Source organism: Acomys minous (genome assembly GCF_964271855.1).
Source record: "Acomys minous genome assembly, chromosome: 11".
In the NCBI taxonomy this organism is placed as follows: Eukaryota; Metazoa; Chordata; class Mammalia; order Rodentia; family Muridae; genus Acomys; species Acomys minous.
The window spans coordinates 95,435,604-95,452,224 of record NC_140492.1 but is presented as its reverse complement, the minus strand read 5'-3'; the positions used below and the strand labels follow the sequence as shown (position 1 = coordinate 95,452,224).

The 16,621-nt window shown below is 41.6% G+C and overlaps 1 long non-coding RNA gene across 1 annotated transcript; it reads right to left on the bottom strand.

Annotated features, from left to right (window-relative positions):
* Nucleotides 1-1,369: 1,369 nt before the first annotated feature.
* Nucleotides 1,370-15,153, bottom strand: LOC311609012. The gene is made up of 4 exons (XR_014783229.1): nt 14,920-15,153; nt 5,664-5,796; nt 2,727-2,755; nt 1,370-1,899 (listed from the first exon to the last, which is right to left on the bottom strand). It is a non-coding gene; the product is annotated as an uncharacterized lncRNA (long non-coding RNA).
* Nucleotides 15,154-16,621: the final 1,468 nt, after the last annotated feature.

Sequence of the window (16,621 nt, the reverse complement as noted above, 5' to 3'; positions counted from 1 at the left end):
CACTTTCTCCCCTCCGTCCCTCCCTCCTTCCTTTCTTCCCTCCCTTCCTCCTTCTCTCCCTCCCTACCCCCCTCTTTTTTCTCTTGTGTGAATATTTGAATGTATATGTGTGTATGTGCTAATGGAGGCCCAAAGTTGATATAAGGTGTCTCCCCACTGAGCCTTCTCTCCAGCTCAGTTCTTGGTTGGTATTTGAACAACCTCCATACTAATTTGTGCATTAGCTCCACTTAGTTACATTTCTACTAATAGTGATTTAGGGTTCCTTTCCTGCTGTATCCTTGTTAGTAATTTCTGTTGACTTCCTGCTAGCGTCGTGGAATGAGATGTAATGTCAATGCAGTCTTGCATTTCTCCAACGACTAAATATGTTGATCTTTTTAAAATATATTTATTACTAATTTGTATTTTGAACTATCTGTTCTGTTCATTTGCCAATGGATTGATTGGATTGGTTTTATTTATATATGGTATTTTGAGTTATTCATATATTCTGGATATGAATCCTCAACTAGATGAATAGTTGGCAAAAAAAAATCTCATTTTCTCTTTTTTCTTTCTTTCTTTCTTTCTTTTTTTTTTTTTTTTTTGAGACAGGGTCTCTCTGTGTAGCCTTGGCTGTCCTTGACTCACTTTGTAGACCAAGCTGGCCTCGAACTCAGAGATATCCGCCTGCCTCTGCCTCCCTAGTGCTGAGACTAAAGGCATAAATCTCATTTTGTAAATTGTCTCTTCACCCTGTTAATTACTTTGCTTGCTGTGCATGGTCTTGTAACTACTTTCAATATTATTGAAGAAGTCCTTTTCAGAAAGTCCTTGTTTACACCTGTGACTTGCTATCTTTTCTGTTTTCTGTTTTCCTCTAGTAGTTTTAAAAATTCAAGTTTTGCACTAAAGTCCTTGACCCATTTTACATTGTTTCCTGCCCACTACCCACTCAGGCTAGTGAGATATAGCTCAGTAGGTAAAGACACTTGCTTCCTAGCCTGATACCCAGAGCTAGGGGGTGTGGCCTTGGAAGAAATGTGTCACCAGAGGGTGGGCTTTGGAGTTTCAAATGTTCAAGCCAAGCCCAGTGTTTTTTCTGTTCTTGCTGACGGTGGATCCAGATGTAGGACTCACAGCCACCTCCTCGGCACCATGTCTGCCTGTGGGCCGCCATGCTTCCTGCCACGATGATAATGGACTAAACCTCCTTGCTGTGGTCATAGTGTCTCTTTGATGCAATAGAACTCTGATTAAGAACACACCTTTGACAAACGCCAGGTAGGAGTATGGGGTTGCTTATAGATTCTCTAGTCTATTCGACATATCCATGCCATTTTCTTTTTGCTAACGCTATGCTGTTTTTGTTTCTATGGCTCTGTAGTAAAATTTGACACCAGACATTGTGATGTCCCTAGCATTGTTCTTCGTGCTTAGGATTGTCTTGGCTATTTGTGATCCTCTGTTCCTCCACATGAATATTAAGACCTTTATTTTGCTAGTTATGGGAAGGATGTCATTGGGATGTGTCAATGGAGGGTGCAGTGAGTCTGTAGGTCATTCTTGGTAGTATAGGTATTTCACTATACGGTAGCATAGAGAGGCTTGCATTGAAGACGTGGGCCCTAGTGGAAGGTAGTTATCTTGTGAGCACTGCCGTTGGGAACAGATTAGTGGAGTTCCCACAGGAGTGTGTCCTCACACTCGGAGGCAGTACCACAAGAATGCCTGTTCTGCAGCAAGGCTGCCCCATGCGCTTGATCCCTTCTGCATATGGCTGTCTCCCCTTTCTGCTTCTCTGCCAGAGGAGGGCTGGTCAGATGATAGACAGGTGGTGTCATCGGACCCCTGACTTTTGCCCTCCACTCCTGTAAGCTTCTTTCTTCCTTTATAAAATACTTAGTAGCAAATACCCTGTTATAGGATGGAAAAATGGAATAACACCATGAGAAATAAGAAGTTGTTTATGAAAGATTAAATGTGCAAAAAAAAAAAAAAGGAAGTGAAACCTAGATACGATTATTGACCTAGATTTGTGTGCATGTGTTTATGCCTGTATATGTGTGGGAACATAAAATAACATTCATTTATTTGATTTTTACTTATAATTATTGAGGTTTTGAGATAGCTTTGTGCTCTCTGTGGCTGAGATGATCTTGGACTTCTATCCTCTGTTTGCCCGAGTGCTGGGGCTATTGGCATGCCTATAATATGCTAAAGAAACTTCTTTAAAATACTGTTATTAGATGCAGCCTAGTGATGCTGCTGCAATCCAGCTATTCCGAAGGTAGAGGCAGGAACATTGGAAGCCCAAGGCTAGCCTTGGCTATTCCGAAGGCAGAGGCAGGAACATTGGAAGCCTGAGGCTAGCCTTGGCTATTCTGAAGGCAGAGGCAGGACCATTGGAAGCCCGAGGCTAGCCTTGGCTATTCCAAAGACAGCAGCAGGAACATTGGAAGCCTGAGGCTAGCTTTGGCTATTCCAAAGGCAGAGGCAGGAACATTGGATGCCTGAGGCTAGCCTTGGCTATTCTGAAGGCAGAGGCAGGAACATTGGAATTCCAAGGCTAGTCTTGGCATGTTACAGAGACTATGTCAAAGTAAAAAGTGACAAGAAGGCAAGCTGGGAAACAGGTGAGTAGTAGAGTGCTTACCTAGCACTTGCAAGGTCTTGTGTTCAATTGTAGGAAATAAGTGGAAAAAACACCACACTCCTTTATCACGAATTGAAGATATATTTACCCTTTTGTATCCGTGGAGCATCATAAGAGCTGATAAAGCAAAAAAGTTGAAACAGTTCTAACAAATGTATTCTTATTGTAGCAGAAATTAGAAGCACAAGAAAAAGTTTAACAAAATACCACATGGAAAAAAATTTAAACCTCTTTAAAGGAAATGCTAAGCTGAAGAAGGCGTCAGAACTGCCATCTGGAAAATAACAGTGACAATGAAAGCAGAACATCAGGCATCCCTAAGGATATAGCTCCTCTTATCAGGGGAAATTATGATAATAAATAAAGTATAAAAGTGGCTGATTGAAATGATCTCATTTGCAGAGTTACAAGGGTAAAGATAAAACCAAGCCAAGAAAGCAGAAACTCAAAGATATAAACAAATAGTATTCATAAACAGCGCACGCGCGCGCACACACACACACACACACACAATACAAAAGCTGCCTTTTGTGAGTAAGCATTAAAAGATGACTCAGTTAACCCAGATAAGACCAAAGGATGCAAGTAAAATGAAAAATACAGAATTATAATATAAATAAATAGCTGCATGTACAGAAAGAAAATGGCTACAAGGCATTTGGTTGCTACGCTTACAAAAATAAATTAAAAAACCCAGACTACAACGCAAAACTTAGCAGAAGATTATGTTGCCTTCCTAATTATCATACAAAAATTAGTGGAAGGAAAATGCAAGATAAATACCCACTCGAGGAACAACACGATCAATGAGTTGACATGGAATTTCCAGACTTAGAAGGACAGAGAACTACAATACAATGTAACAAAACCAGGCTTATAGCGCAGTCTATATTACAAACATAGCACTGATTTCAAAATCTCACAGAACTTGAACAAAACTTTCTGGCTGCCAGTTTCACTTCTGAGTGCTGATGGACCTTCTCAATAAAAACAAACAAACAACAAACAAACAGAACCCAGTAGCAAATTGAAAAAGTAATGCAGAGTGGTAGAACTTATCCTAGAAATGCAAAATTATTTAATATTACAAAATTATAAAAAATGTACTCCATTTATAGGTTAAAATGAAAAATAAGTATTGTCTTTAGGAGGCTTAGAAGTATTTAGTAACATTTGGTTTTCATTCTTGAGTTCCAAAGTCTCTCAGTGGATAGGTGTTAGGCAAAGATGAACACCTAGAATCAGTACAATTCTTAACAGGAAATGGAAACATTGCCATTAACATAAACAGGGAGCAGACTGCCTCTCTCATGCTCTTATTAGCAAACTCTACAGTCTAACCAGCGTAATTAGATTGAGACAACACAGGAAAATATGCAAGACTTATGTGGAAATAACTTTAATGGCAGCAAAAGATTTGGAGACTAGCAAAAGAACATTGTCCCAAATAAAAGGTATACTGTAATTGCTTTTGGATAGGGACAATTAAAATCAGAAATACTGATTTCCATGAAATACAGCATTTTATGTTATCTCAATAAAATATAAGAATGACATAGCCACCACGGAACCATTCAAACTGGTTCCAAAATTCAAATGAATGTTGCTCAAGCACTTTACCACAAAACAAACACAGCGAGGAAATTTTCAGTAGAGATACCAGCCTCTTGGGCTATTAATGCTCATGATAAAGCTGTAATAATTAAAACAATCCAGTGTTCTCACATGAATAGCCAGACGGAGCAGTAGAGCAAATAGAAAGAGTTGGAACTAGATCTAAATCAACATGGACTGCATTCAGGAATATATGCGATTCAGATAGTATTGCAGATCGTTGGAGGAAGGTGGGTTATTCAGTAAATAGTGCTGGAATAATTAATTCAGATCACCAGCACCATGCAAAGGCAGCTAAGCTAATCTCAGTGCACAGGAGACAGAGAGAGGGGAACCCTGGAGCAAGCTGGCTACTTAGGTTAGCTGAACAAGCTCTGGGTTCAAATGAGAGGCCCTGCCTCATAAAGCAGAGAGTGATTAGAGAAGACACTCAACATCCACATTCATGAGCACACAACCCTACAGAGAAGAGAGAGAGAGAGAGAGAGAGAGAGAGAGACAGAGACATAGACAGAGAGACGGGGGGGGGGGGGAGAGAACACATGACAAACTTAAAGAAATATTTGTAATTCATTGCTGAAGTAAAAGTAATTTGCATATATAGAAAAAAGCTACAAATATGTACTTCAGAATGTAATAGAAAATCAGTCAAAAGTTTTAAACACGAGTCACAGAAATGAAAATACAAAGTATCTTGGGAACTATGGGCAGATGCTCAATCTTACAGTTAGCGAAACATGAATTCAAGTAAACAAGACCTTATTTTCCACCCATTACATTGTCAAAGACACAAAAGCAAATAATTGCTTGTGGTAGCATCAGTCAGCACAGTCCACATGGAAGGAACTTTTCTATATTTATCGAAGTTTCAATTGGCCTTGTGGAACCGTAGTCTCTGGACAGATACAAAGTGGCTGAGTTCACACACTTACATGGCTAGTCACTGTGCAGCTGACTAACAGCAAAAGCCCAAGGGACATGAATGTGAATTAACAGGGCACTAACGGAGCAAATTGTGACATGTCTGTATCACCCAGTTATGAGAATGTGTCCGTCAGATGCATAGACTGGCCTTCAGAGCATAGTGAATGGTGAAAAGGCCAAGATGTACAGAAGAATGCATAGCATGCTGACAGTTCTTTTCCAGAGGGAAACACACTCCATATAAGACCGTATTTAAATATTTTCATATGTAAGAAAGTGTATGTAGATTAAGTATACAATGTTTGACAATGTAAGTTGCATCAAGGGTGGAAAATGCGTGCTACAGGCCGGGGAATATTTTTGGCTTACACATTTTTGAAATCATTCTTAGTGATTACATACAGTTCACTGGTGAGTTTTCCCTGTTGAATTCCCCCATGAAATTATCCCCACATCCAAGATGCAAAAAAAAAAAAAATCTGTTTACCACCAAAAACTTTCTCTGGGTCCTTGGCAGGGTGCTTGTCCCTTCACTTCAGCCTTCTGGCAGCCTCTGATCCATTTTTCTTGTAGGATTGGTAGAACTTTTATTGCAGCCACAACTGAACCTGTAAATTAATCTGAGAAGAAGTAATATTTTAACAGTGTTATATCTTCCAAACTTTGAACATGAAAGACATTTCTTCTTATCTAATTCTACATCCATTTATTTAGTAATACTGTACTTTCCAGTAAAATTTTGTTCTCTTAATCTCAAGTATTTCAGGCTCTTTCACTGCTATTACGAGAGAGGCTTTTTTAAAAAAAAAATAACTTTTTATAATTAGTTTTTGTTAGCAAGTATGTGCAAGTTATGACCTCACACGTAAGGTGACTTACAGTGCTTCTCATGATCTCTGTGCACTGAACTCCAGGAGTAACTACCACGGCGCTTCTGCTGTGCTGTCTCCATCAAGACTTTAAGTAGGACTTCAGCCATCTGGTGGCTCTCGTGAGGCAGGAGTCTGCTGCCACAGTGGCACATTTGCCCTAGCCTCCTAGTTGATGCTGTATGACACAGTAGCTGGGTTCCCACAGAGAAAGCAAAAGCTGTGGTGCTTTCTTTTGACTTACATTCAAAAGTTACATGTTATTATTTCTATGCCATCAAGGAGTCAAACAGGCCAGCATTATTTTCATGAGGGTGGAAAACACACAGCGGCATAAAAGCTGCAGGTGAGCGTCATTGGGCGCCATCTTAGAAGATGGCTACTGTATTAATATGCCATAGTTTTAGTTTATACAGTTTGGGTTTCCACGCTTTCTGAAAATGTATTATTTAAGTGGATTTTTGGATGCCTCCGATCTTCTTTTTTTTTAAGATGCCTTCTGCCCCTGCCCCAATCTTCCTTTTTAGGTCTCAATCTGGGGCTTCTGTTACATGTATGTTAAAATGCTTATCTGCCATGGTATTGTGGTCCTGTCTTTTTTGTATAAATCAGTCTCAGTTACCTATATTTAACTCAGAATAGCATATTATGTCTTCTAGTTTAGTAATCTTTCGTTCTACAATGTCGACTCTGATACTAAGCCCATTAAATATCTTTTGACTTTAGATATATAATTTTGGTTTTCTGGGATGTTTATGGGCCTTTAGAATATATTTTTACTTCACTTATGCCCCACTTTCTTATAGATTAATGAGATTAGACATTAGTGTTTGATATTCTGTTACTCCTACATCCAAGCTACTTCTGCACTTCTGTGGATTATTTCTGTTTTGATTGACTGGGTTTTCTTGTGATTAGGAGTCAGGCTTGTTACCCTCATGGCATATGTCACATTTTTTTTATTAGCTGTTAGATACTGAGGATGTTATATGTTGAATCTTTGGATCTTGGTGTTTTCCTTACCATGCTGATATTTGTTTGGCCAAGGCACTTTGCTTGCCCATCCGTTTGATCTTTGTTGGGGCAGCTGGACAGCTTAACGGGGCTGTTTTACTTACACCACCAATGTTGGGCTTTTCTGGAGTCTCTGTTGCATGCCTAATGAAATGAGGTCCTCCTCTGAGTGACCACATGAGTGTGTCTTGGTGTTTGAGGTCTGTGAGCCTTAAGGGAGAGAGCCCCAGAAGCGGCTCTTTGCCTGGATTTGTGGAGTTCACATAAACATCTGTAATTTGGGTTTCACCTAGAGAGTCCTATGAAGACTGCTGGATTCTTCCACTGGGTAGCTCCTCCTTTTCTGGAACACTGCCCTGCAAATTTACTGCTGCCTCAGCCTTTCTGGGCTCCTGTGTCTCCTGAATTTGGGGAGCCTGCCAAGCTCTGCATGGGTGCCCCTTCCCGCTCTAAGGTTAGGAAATTGTTTCCAGAGACCATAGATCTTCTCCCTCTCATCGTCCGGTGCTGGACAACTGATGGTTTGTATGCTTCGTCCAGTTGTTTGTGAGCTACAAAAGCGGGGGTGCACATGTCAGTCAATTACTGCCCCTTCATGGGGGGAAAGCAGAGGTCTCTCTGCTTATGGTTTTCAAATGAAGTCAATGAGAACTATTAAAAGGAAAAGAAAACAACTTGAAATAAAAATAGCAGCGGCACCGGGTTTACCGGGAGTGTGTAGAAGCAGGGCGTATTTAAACACTACTGGTTGAGGTTTAAAATTAGAACAATCTTTCAGGAGTTTGTTTTGGCAAAAATAAAATGAAATAAATGATTTAAATGTTTAAACACTTTCAGCTCCAACTATTTTGCTGAAAACTCAGGCATTTATATAGAGGAAATAATCAGACATATGTAAAATGTTCATTAAAGAATTATAATATGAAAACATTAAACATCCAGCAATATAGAACTAATGGAATAAGTTTGTTAATATATCTATATAATGGCTTGTTGCATAACTACAAAAAATTACCTTGCATATATAATTTAATGGCATGGGAAAATGTTTCAACAGCTCTATTACATTAAAAAAGTCAGTTCTTAAAAAGTTCATCTTAATCAGTTTAATGAAGAGAATATAATGTAAGTTTGATGTAGATAATATGAAAAAAAACAGTCTCTGTGTGCCATGACTATGTAAATATTTTCCTTTTTGTGCTTTCCTGGGTTTTCCAATTTTTTTTAATAGTAAACACAAAATTGTTCTTAATTTAAAATATTATTTATTTGAAAATCCATCATTAGATTTATTCAGATTTATGATTATTGGAAATGGAGTAAATGGTGTTAAGAGAGCCAATAATGCAGTGCAGCAGACAAACATCAATGTGAGAAATTGGGTTTTCAGTTCTGTTTTACATTTTTCTAGGTGAATTATCATCATAACTGTGATTTACACTCTCTGGAACTCCTATTGTTTTACACACAGAACAGCTATGAAAAGCTACTGCACATGGTTCCTATAATGATTAAATTCGCACAAGCCCCTGGCATGGAAAAATGTGAGTTAGTGCTTGTGTTGCTACTGCTGCTACTAAAGAAGAAAAGAACAGAAGTGAAACTTAGCTAATTTCATGACAAGTCACCATTAAAAAAAAAAAAAGAATAATGATAGAACTAAATAAAATTTCAAGAGTATTGAGAAAGCACTTGGCTTGTAAGACACTCAAGACAGACAGGAATCACAACTGTTTAGTTTTCAAAGAGGCCTCTTGGCCAGGGGTACCATTACGAATGAAAAGAGACACGGCAGGCATGAAGGTAAATACCAACAAGATGCTAGATGTCTACTGTCCATCAGACAGTTGTGTTCCCTCCAGGATCATATGTTGAAATTCTCATCCTAATGATTGTTAGGAGCTGATGGCACTAATTAGCTGGTGAGGGGGGGGGGGCGGCATCTTCATGAGCGGGATTCCTGTCCTTGTAAAAGATAACTCTGAGCCCCTTTCATTCTTTCATGTGAGAAATTTTCCTGAAAACAAAGTTGTGGCTATCTAGGGCATGAGCTCTCACCACATAATGTATCTGCTAGCACGTTGATACAGAGATAGATGCTCCTGATCCTTATAAACGCTTCAGTTTATAGTATTTCATTAGAGCAATCTTACTGGACTAATGATCTTGTGGTACTGTTTTTCTACCTGCCAAATATTTTTTTAAAAAAACTTCAGGAACTTTTGATGAAATATATCAATTAGGTACCTTGAAAGTATGTGTGTGTGTGTGTGTGTGTGTGTGTGTGGGTGTACACACACCCACACACACACACACACACATATACACAATCAGTATATCTGTATGAATGAAATATATCAATTAGATACCTTGAAAGTGTATCTATCTATCTATCTATCTATCTATCTATCTATCTATCTATCTCTATCTGTCTATCAATATATATATCCCTAAGCATTATTCTCTATTTTTCACTTCTGTTCTTACTAGTCAAGTCACCACCAATTTTGTTTTTGTTTTTTTCTTGACAGGGTTTCTCTGTGTTATCTTGGCTGTCCTGGACTCACTTTGTAGACCAGGCTGGCCTCAAACTCACAATGATCTGCCTGCCTCTGCCTCCCATGAGCTGGGATTAAAGGCGTGTGCCACCATGCCCGGCAAGTCACCATCAATTTTGCTCCTTCTCTATTTCTAAATTTGTCTTTAAATTGTCACACTCTATACACTCCCATGATTGATACTTATGAATTACAAATCAAGGCAGCCATCAGTGGAAAGATCATTTCATGCCAAGAGAGCCAGATGTGTCAGTGGAGAGAATACAGAGTTTCAGGGAGTGGAATTGCTAAAACTCTGTGGGGACAGAGGAGGAGAGAGAAGAGGCAAAAGTGAGGGACACACCTTGAACTTTCACACATGGTCATTGGAGAGATATGGGTCTTTTAGGTGCTAAAAAAAAAACCTGGACAAATGTAAGCAGAGGGATGGTTATATGTAGTAAATATTTTAGGAAGACAATTCTGAGATGATAGAAAGAGAGGGTGGGAGAGAAAGAGGAACAAGGGCAGAATTAGCACACACAGGAGGTCTTTGTCCAAGCTGTACATGAACTTTTGACACTCACACACTTAGGTTGAACAAAAGATACCTGAACACACCCGGGCATGGTGATGCATGTCTTTAATCTTTAATCCCAGCACTTGGGGAGGCAGAGACAAGTGAAGTCCAGGTCAGTGAAAGCCACACAGAGAAACCCTGTCTTGAAAAACAAAACAAACAAACAAACAAAAAAATGAATATCTGAACGCACTGTTTTCAGTATTTAACTCCCTAGCAACATAGAAATTTTGTATAAATAAAGATCTTGTATGAAAACAGTCAAACATAAAAACAGAACTCAATATGAGAAGGCTTCAAGCTTAGAAGTTTAGATGTGCGTGTGCTCTTGACTCAGGAACTCCCCTAAGCCCATCTCATCATTTTGTAGCTTAGTGGGGGGCTTTCATGGTACCCCACAGGTAGAAGATCCTGTGTTAGAATCACTAGGCTGTGAAACATATTATCATGTGGACATAGAGGGCAAAAGATGGATATGAAATTATGTAAGAGATGACATTGAAACGGCTCAGATTAATTGATGTGGGCTTTGAGGAAGAGAAGTGAAATCTGACACTGAGGCTGCTCCTCTTTTGCTTATTTATCCCTGCCCTATAGAGGGAAGAAGCCAGAAGGAAAACTGTGTGTGTGTGTGTGTGTGTGTGTGTGTATATGCATGGAAGGGGAGGGGCTTAGAAAGGAACAGATTCTGCCTCAGACATAAGTTAAGCTTTTGTTTGTTTTTGTAACCTCCAACTGAAGATGTCAAGTTGAAAACATCTGTTGTTTGGGGGTTAGGAAATAAGACACCCAGAGGGAAAGTTCACATTAAGGGGTGTTCCTGGTAATAAAAGCAGGGTCAGGGGTTTTATGAGCCAAAAAGATTGCTGTAACCTGTAATCTAATAATGTTTTTTGCTTAAAACAAAACCTAAAACAGAGTCTTCCTATGTGGCTTAGGGTAGACTCAAACATGTACAACTCTTGTCTTGGTCTCTGGAGTGCTAAGATTACTGGTGTGTGCTACTTTGCCCTGTTTAGCCTGTGTCTTTGAACTCTGTATCTGGGAATTTTCTTAGCTCCTGGTTCTTAGTCTAGCCTTCTCTCTTAGACAACTTAAACAATCACCACAATGAACTCCCTTGATGAAGGGAGAAGAACAACTGGAAAGCTAGAAGAGCACATCTAACAAGGGCGCAAAGGATGCCGGGGTTGGTGGAGTGAGTAAAGGTGGCCTTTGTTCCGGGAAGGCGGGACTCCCCAGGACTTGGAGAGGCATGGAATGTGGATAGCAGGAATGGCAAGTTGCTTTTGGCAGCCTTAAGGGTCAGGAGGTCCCATAACAAGCCTGAGTTAAGGGGACAAGGAATTTTCTAGAAGGCAATCCTCTCTGATACAAGATGGAATATTTAGCAGGCTTTGGAAGCTGGGTGGGTAAAGAATATGGAGCTGTGGTTACAGCGAGGAGCAGGGAAGAATTTAACACATAGGTCAAATATCATTCAGCTTGAGTGGGGAGGCTCTCTGTGGAGAAGTATTTACTGTCAGCAAGTTGTCCCTGCAGAAGGTGAAATGGCTTCAGTGGCAGAATCCTGAGGCCCACTGCCAGCATGAATGGTATGTGACAAACAGGCATGTTGGCGCTGTGGTATGCTATGAAGCCACGCTGTGTCCTTGCTAGTTTGTGGTATGCCACGGGCTATGAGCAGGTGGACAAGAGACACACTTGCCTGTATCCCTTGCCAGAAGTTTGCTACGTACTATATTCTTGGGACATTTTTTTTTTTTTAATTTTGGAAGTACAGAAACTTTTGGTCTTGTCACAGAGTTTGTAAATTGTTAGGAGATGTCAGTTGTGGACTGTCACCCGACTGAAAAAACGTCAAGTGCTATTATCAAGCCACAGAGAGCTGCTGTTGTAGTATCTAACTTTGTTGACATAAAGATTATATTGGTATGAACTAATAGGATGACACCTAAGTTCTATGTCTCTTAATATTTATACACTTTTGTCTACACAGTCCCACTCATGAGAGCTGTGGGGAAGGGAGTAGAAATATCCTAGTAAAAGTGGCCGTGGGACCTAAGAAAACCACATGCCTGGAAAGTGTGCTTCTACCGGGCGTGGTGGTGCATAATTATAATCTTAGCACTTGGGAGGTAAAGGCAGGTGGATTTATGTGAGTTCAAGACCAGCCAGGGATACACAATGAGATTCTGTCCCAAAATCAATCAATCAATCAGTCAATCAATCAATCAATCAATTATATCAAGGCTGATGTGCCTTAGCAGATAAAGGTACTTACTACCAAATCTGATGACCTGAGTTCAATTGCTGAAACCCACCTGATTAAAAGAGGAAGCCAACTCCCACAAACAAACAAACAAACAAAAACAAATAAACGTAATAATTTTTAAAATTTCCAGGCCTCACATGGTAAAAATGTAAAAACTTTTTTAAAAATCCCACATAGTAGAAGAGAACCAAAATATACAAGTATATAGATAGATATAGGTTGTATATCTATATATAGATGTATAGATAAAATAAGTAAATGTAATATTTTAAAAATCACATCAAATACTCAACAACTCGTAACTACCACTATTATATAGATGCTTCTAGAACTAGCTTAGGTAGTAGAGTCCAGATGCTAAGATTGATTCACTCTCGAAAGGACAGCAAAGTTCTTCCCAGCATGCTCTCGTCTTGGTCCTCTCCAGTTTGAGCCTGCATTCTCTGTTCTGCCCGTAGAATTCCAATTCCGACGCACTCCTAGCAACAAGGGAATGGAGACGGAGTTGTTTCTGGGGTCTGTGAAGAGCAAGGGGCTAGTGCTGGCATGGAGCCTGGTGGCTGCCGGCTTGGCTCTTCATGCAAGACGCTGAGTCATGAGTAGTGGTGGCAGCGCACTGCACCCTGGGGCTTGGCAAGGCTTCTAGGGGGATTAGCAGATTATGATCAGAACAAGATACAAAGGAATTGCAGCTGATACTGATAAGCAACTTGGAAGGCCCCCAGAGGAGGGAACACATGAAAGCGGACTGCAGAATCAAAGTGAGTGTGGGTGGAGGTTGTCTAGGGGAGGCAGGCACAGGTCCTGCAACTCAAGGAGGTCAAGGGTTTCTACCGCTGCCGCCGCTGCCACCGCCGCGGTAGCCGCTTTGGGTACTTGGAGGAAAGTGCCGAAAGGAATTGCATCTTGGCGTTTAGTCAAATGAAAGCATTTTCTATATGGAGCAAGGGATCACTCAAACATTACTGGTGGAAATGTAAAATTATTCCAATCTGGAAAGTGCTTGGTAGTTCCTCACAAAACTCCTTCTTCAGCTGCCATGTGATCCAGAAAACTGAACTCAGGGATCTTCATCCCCTAAGAAGTGAAAATATACAGTGTAGTATTCATAGCAGCTTTATTAGTGATGGTCTCAGACCCCTCAAAACAACCCAAATGTATTCCAACTGTTGAACAGTTAACCTACATTATAATAAGATCCTGGACTGCTACTTGGCAGTATATATAGACAAGGGACATGTCTAGCAACGAATATTAGTTGCCAGAGGTTTGTTATGAGAGCAAAATCAAGACTAGTCTCAAAAGATTTTGTATCCCAAGATTAACCCAGTGTGGCCATACACATTCTTGTCTTTTTAGATTGTATTTTATGTGTGCGTGTGAGTGCCTTTGTGTATGCCTGTGTACCATGTGTGTGCAGGGGGCCATAGAACTATCAGATAACCTTGGAGATGGAGTGACAGGCAGTTGTGAGCTGCCTGACGTGGGTGCTTGGGGACCAAATCCTTGTCCTCTGGAAGAGCAGTTAGTACCTGTAACTGCTGAGCCAGCATGGCAGCCCCAGCACTTTAGAGAAATTTTAGTAGGAGAGAGGGTCTCCCCATCAAGCCTTGGCTGGCTATGTAGACCATCTGCCTCTGTCGCTCAGGGATTAAAGGCATGTGCCACGCCCAGCCCATACATTCTTGTGATAAATTGTACAGACGGAGAAAGAATGCATTGGGGCCTGTCTCCGTGAGGCTGATGGTCGAGAATGAAGTGTCTGTGGGTGACAGAAGAACCCGTGGAGATCTGACTTTCACACGGATTCTGGTGCCCCATCTCTGACCACGTTCCCTGGATGGGGAGGCATGGTGGCACTCGGAGGAAGGATAGCGGATAACCAAGAAGAGACTCGATACCCTAGGAACATGTATAGGGGGAGGAGGTCCCCCTCAGTCACAGACATGGGGGAGGGGAGTGGGGGGAAGCAGGAGGGAGGGAGGAATGGGAGGATACAAGGGATGGGCTAAGAATTGAGATGTAATATGAATAAATTAAAAAAAAAGAACCAATGTGATCAAAGCGTGACTAGACACAGTGATGACCTCATAGGACGACACAGTTTAGGAAGCTGTGTAGGACGAGGCAAAACCGAGAAAGGCTAAGCTCTTCAGTCCTTCATAGAGAAAGGGACACTCAGGCCATGGGTGTCAGAAAGAGGCAGCTTGATCTAGCATGGCCAAGGTGCACAGCAGAATGAGGACACACACACACACACACACACACACACACACACACACACACACACACACACACATAGGGCTGAGGTGTGGAGATGCCCCATTCAGCCACCCGTGCTGTCTTGCTTTGTCACACTCTGCAGACTTAGAGCAGCAGGCATTGGGCAGGGTTTGCTAAGGGTATGAACCGATGAAATCCTAAATCTCAGAAATGAAGTGTTTCACTGCTGCTGTTAGAAAACTCACCTGGGAGAGCTTTCTCTTCCTTCTGCTCTAGGGAATGGGACTTCCTGTCCTCTCTAGTCTTGTTTCCGTTTCTGTGTTGAGGCCCAGCTTTCTGTAAGTAGTCTTCTGCCAGCCTGGGATCCCTAATTAGGAAGCTACCCTTTGGGGTGGGTGTTCTTCCCTGAGATGGCCTCTCTGAACCTGTGTTGAAGTCCACCTCTCCATTTCTCTGGCTTCCGGTTAATTCAAAGCACCCGCTCACGTGACCAGGGATTTGAATTAAGGTATGCATGGCAGATGATGGCTTGAGGTTTCCCTTTGTGATGCCATACAACAGAGGCCAGGAAGGGTAAGAGTGATGTGTAGATATATTTGGCAGAGAAGGCCTTTTCAGAGTCCCTTCAATCCTCTCTAACAAAATTACTGCTTGCCCTGGCCAGAACACCGGCATTCTAAGGGTTAAAGGTCAGATTAGAACAGAGCTGAGCAGCGAAGGGCCCAGTATCCCTTTGGCCTGAACAGAGGAGAAAGATGGGGAGAAGTTTACCACTGGCCTTGCTTCTCTCTACCAACAGCCCTACGGAGTTCATCTTGGGTCTTGGCTCTCTTCATTTGAGACCTCTAGATCCTGTTCACTGGCAATGTGTACTATAGTGAAAGATAAAGCTAGACCCACACTAGGCAAGGGAAAGGTCATCATTCGACACCCCAATTTCTTCTCCCAGACTCATATTTGCCAGAGATCATTCTTTCCTGATAACAATAATCTCATACTCACTGTCCCATCCAGCCTCCCCTTTGGGGACTAACAGAGAGATGTCTGCTCTTTGAAGGGAAGAGCAGGGCTCACAGTCTCCCTGGTGACGCAACAGCACCCTCACAGGCCAGATGTGAAGCTGCGATCGCAGGCTTGGGGTCAGCATGCGGAGTGGGTCCCGAGCACCAGAATTCAGGGAACCTTCGCCTTATCTGTACCACTGGAAGAGAGGGTTCTCATATTTCTTATTGACTCAAGATGGATTTGATATGGTTGCCTGGCCCCAAAGTCTGTCTGCCCAACTGCAGAAGATCCAGAGACACACAGCCATCTATCAACTCTGACAGGGCTGCCTCCTACAGCAGCTGGATTGTTTACCAAGTGAGTCAGTCTCAGGATGAGTCCAAGAGCAAAACTGAGCTGGCTTTGACATTTGCATCCCACCTCATTCGGCTCATTCCCCCTTTGCAGGCTTGCTGAGCTTCTAAGCTATGCTACCGTGAATACACAGAGAGAGGGGGGGGGAGAGGAGAGAGAGAAGAGAGAGAAAGAAGAGAGAAGGAGGAGAGGGAGGGAGAGAGAGGAGAGAGAAAGAGAGAGAGAGAGAGAGAGAAGAGAGAGAGAGAGAGAGAGGAGAGAGAGAGAGAGAGGAGATATCTTATCCTCAGGAAAAAAAAATAATTGCATTTGATTTCATACTTAAGGGGCATTCAACAATGGTGTGTCCTCTCTTTTCTCAGAGTGGAAACTGGAGAGGGGGAAATGAATGGCTGAGAGCAGTGGCCGCCACGGTTGCACCAGTGAAGCAACTAGGGAAAAGGTTCTATTCTTCAATTATGAAAGTGGCCAGTGAGGATGAGACTAAGATTAATTTAGGGAGCAGCCCAGGTTTGGTGTAAGGAAACCCCTCATTCTAGTTCAGCCTTACAAGCGAAGACCTGGAGAATTTAAGACACACCGAAAGAT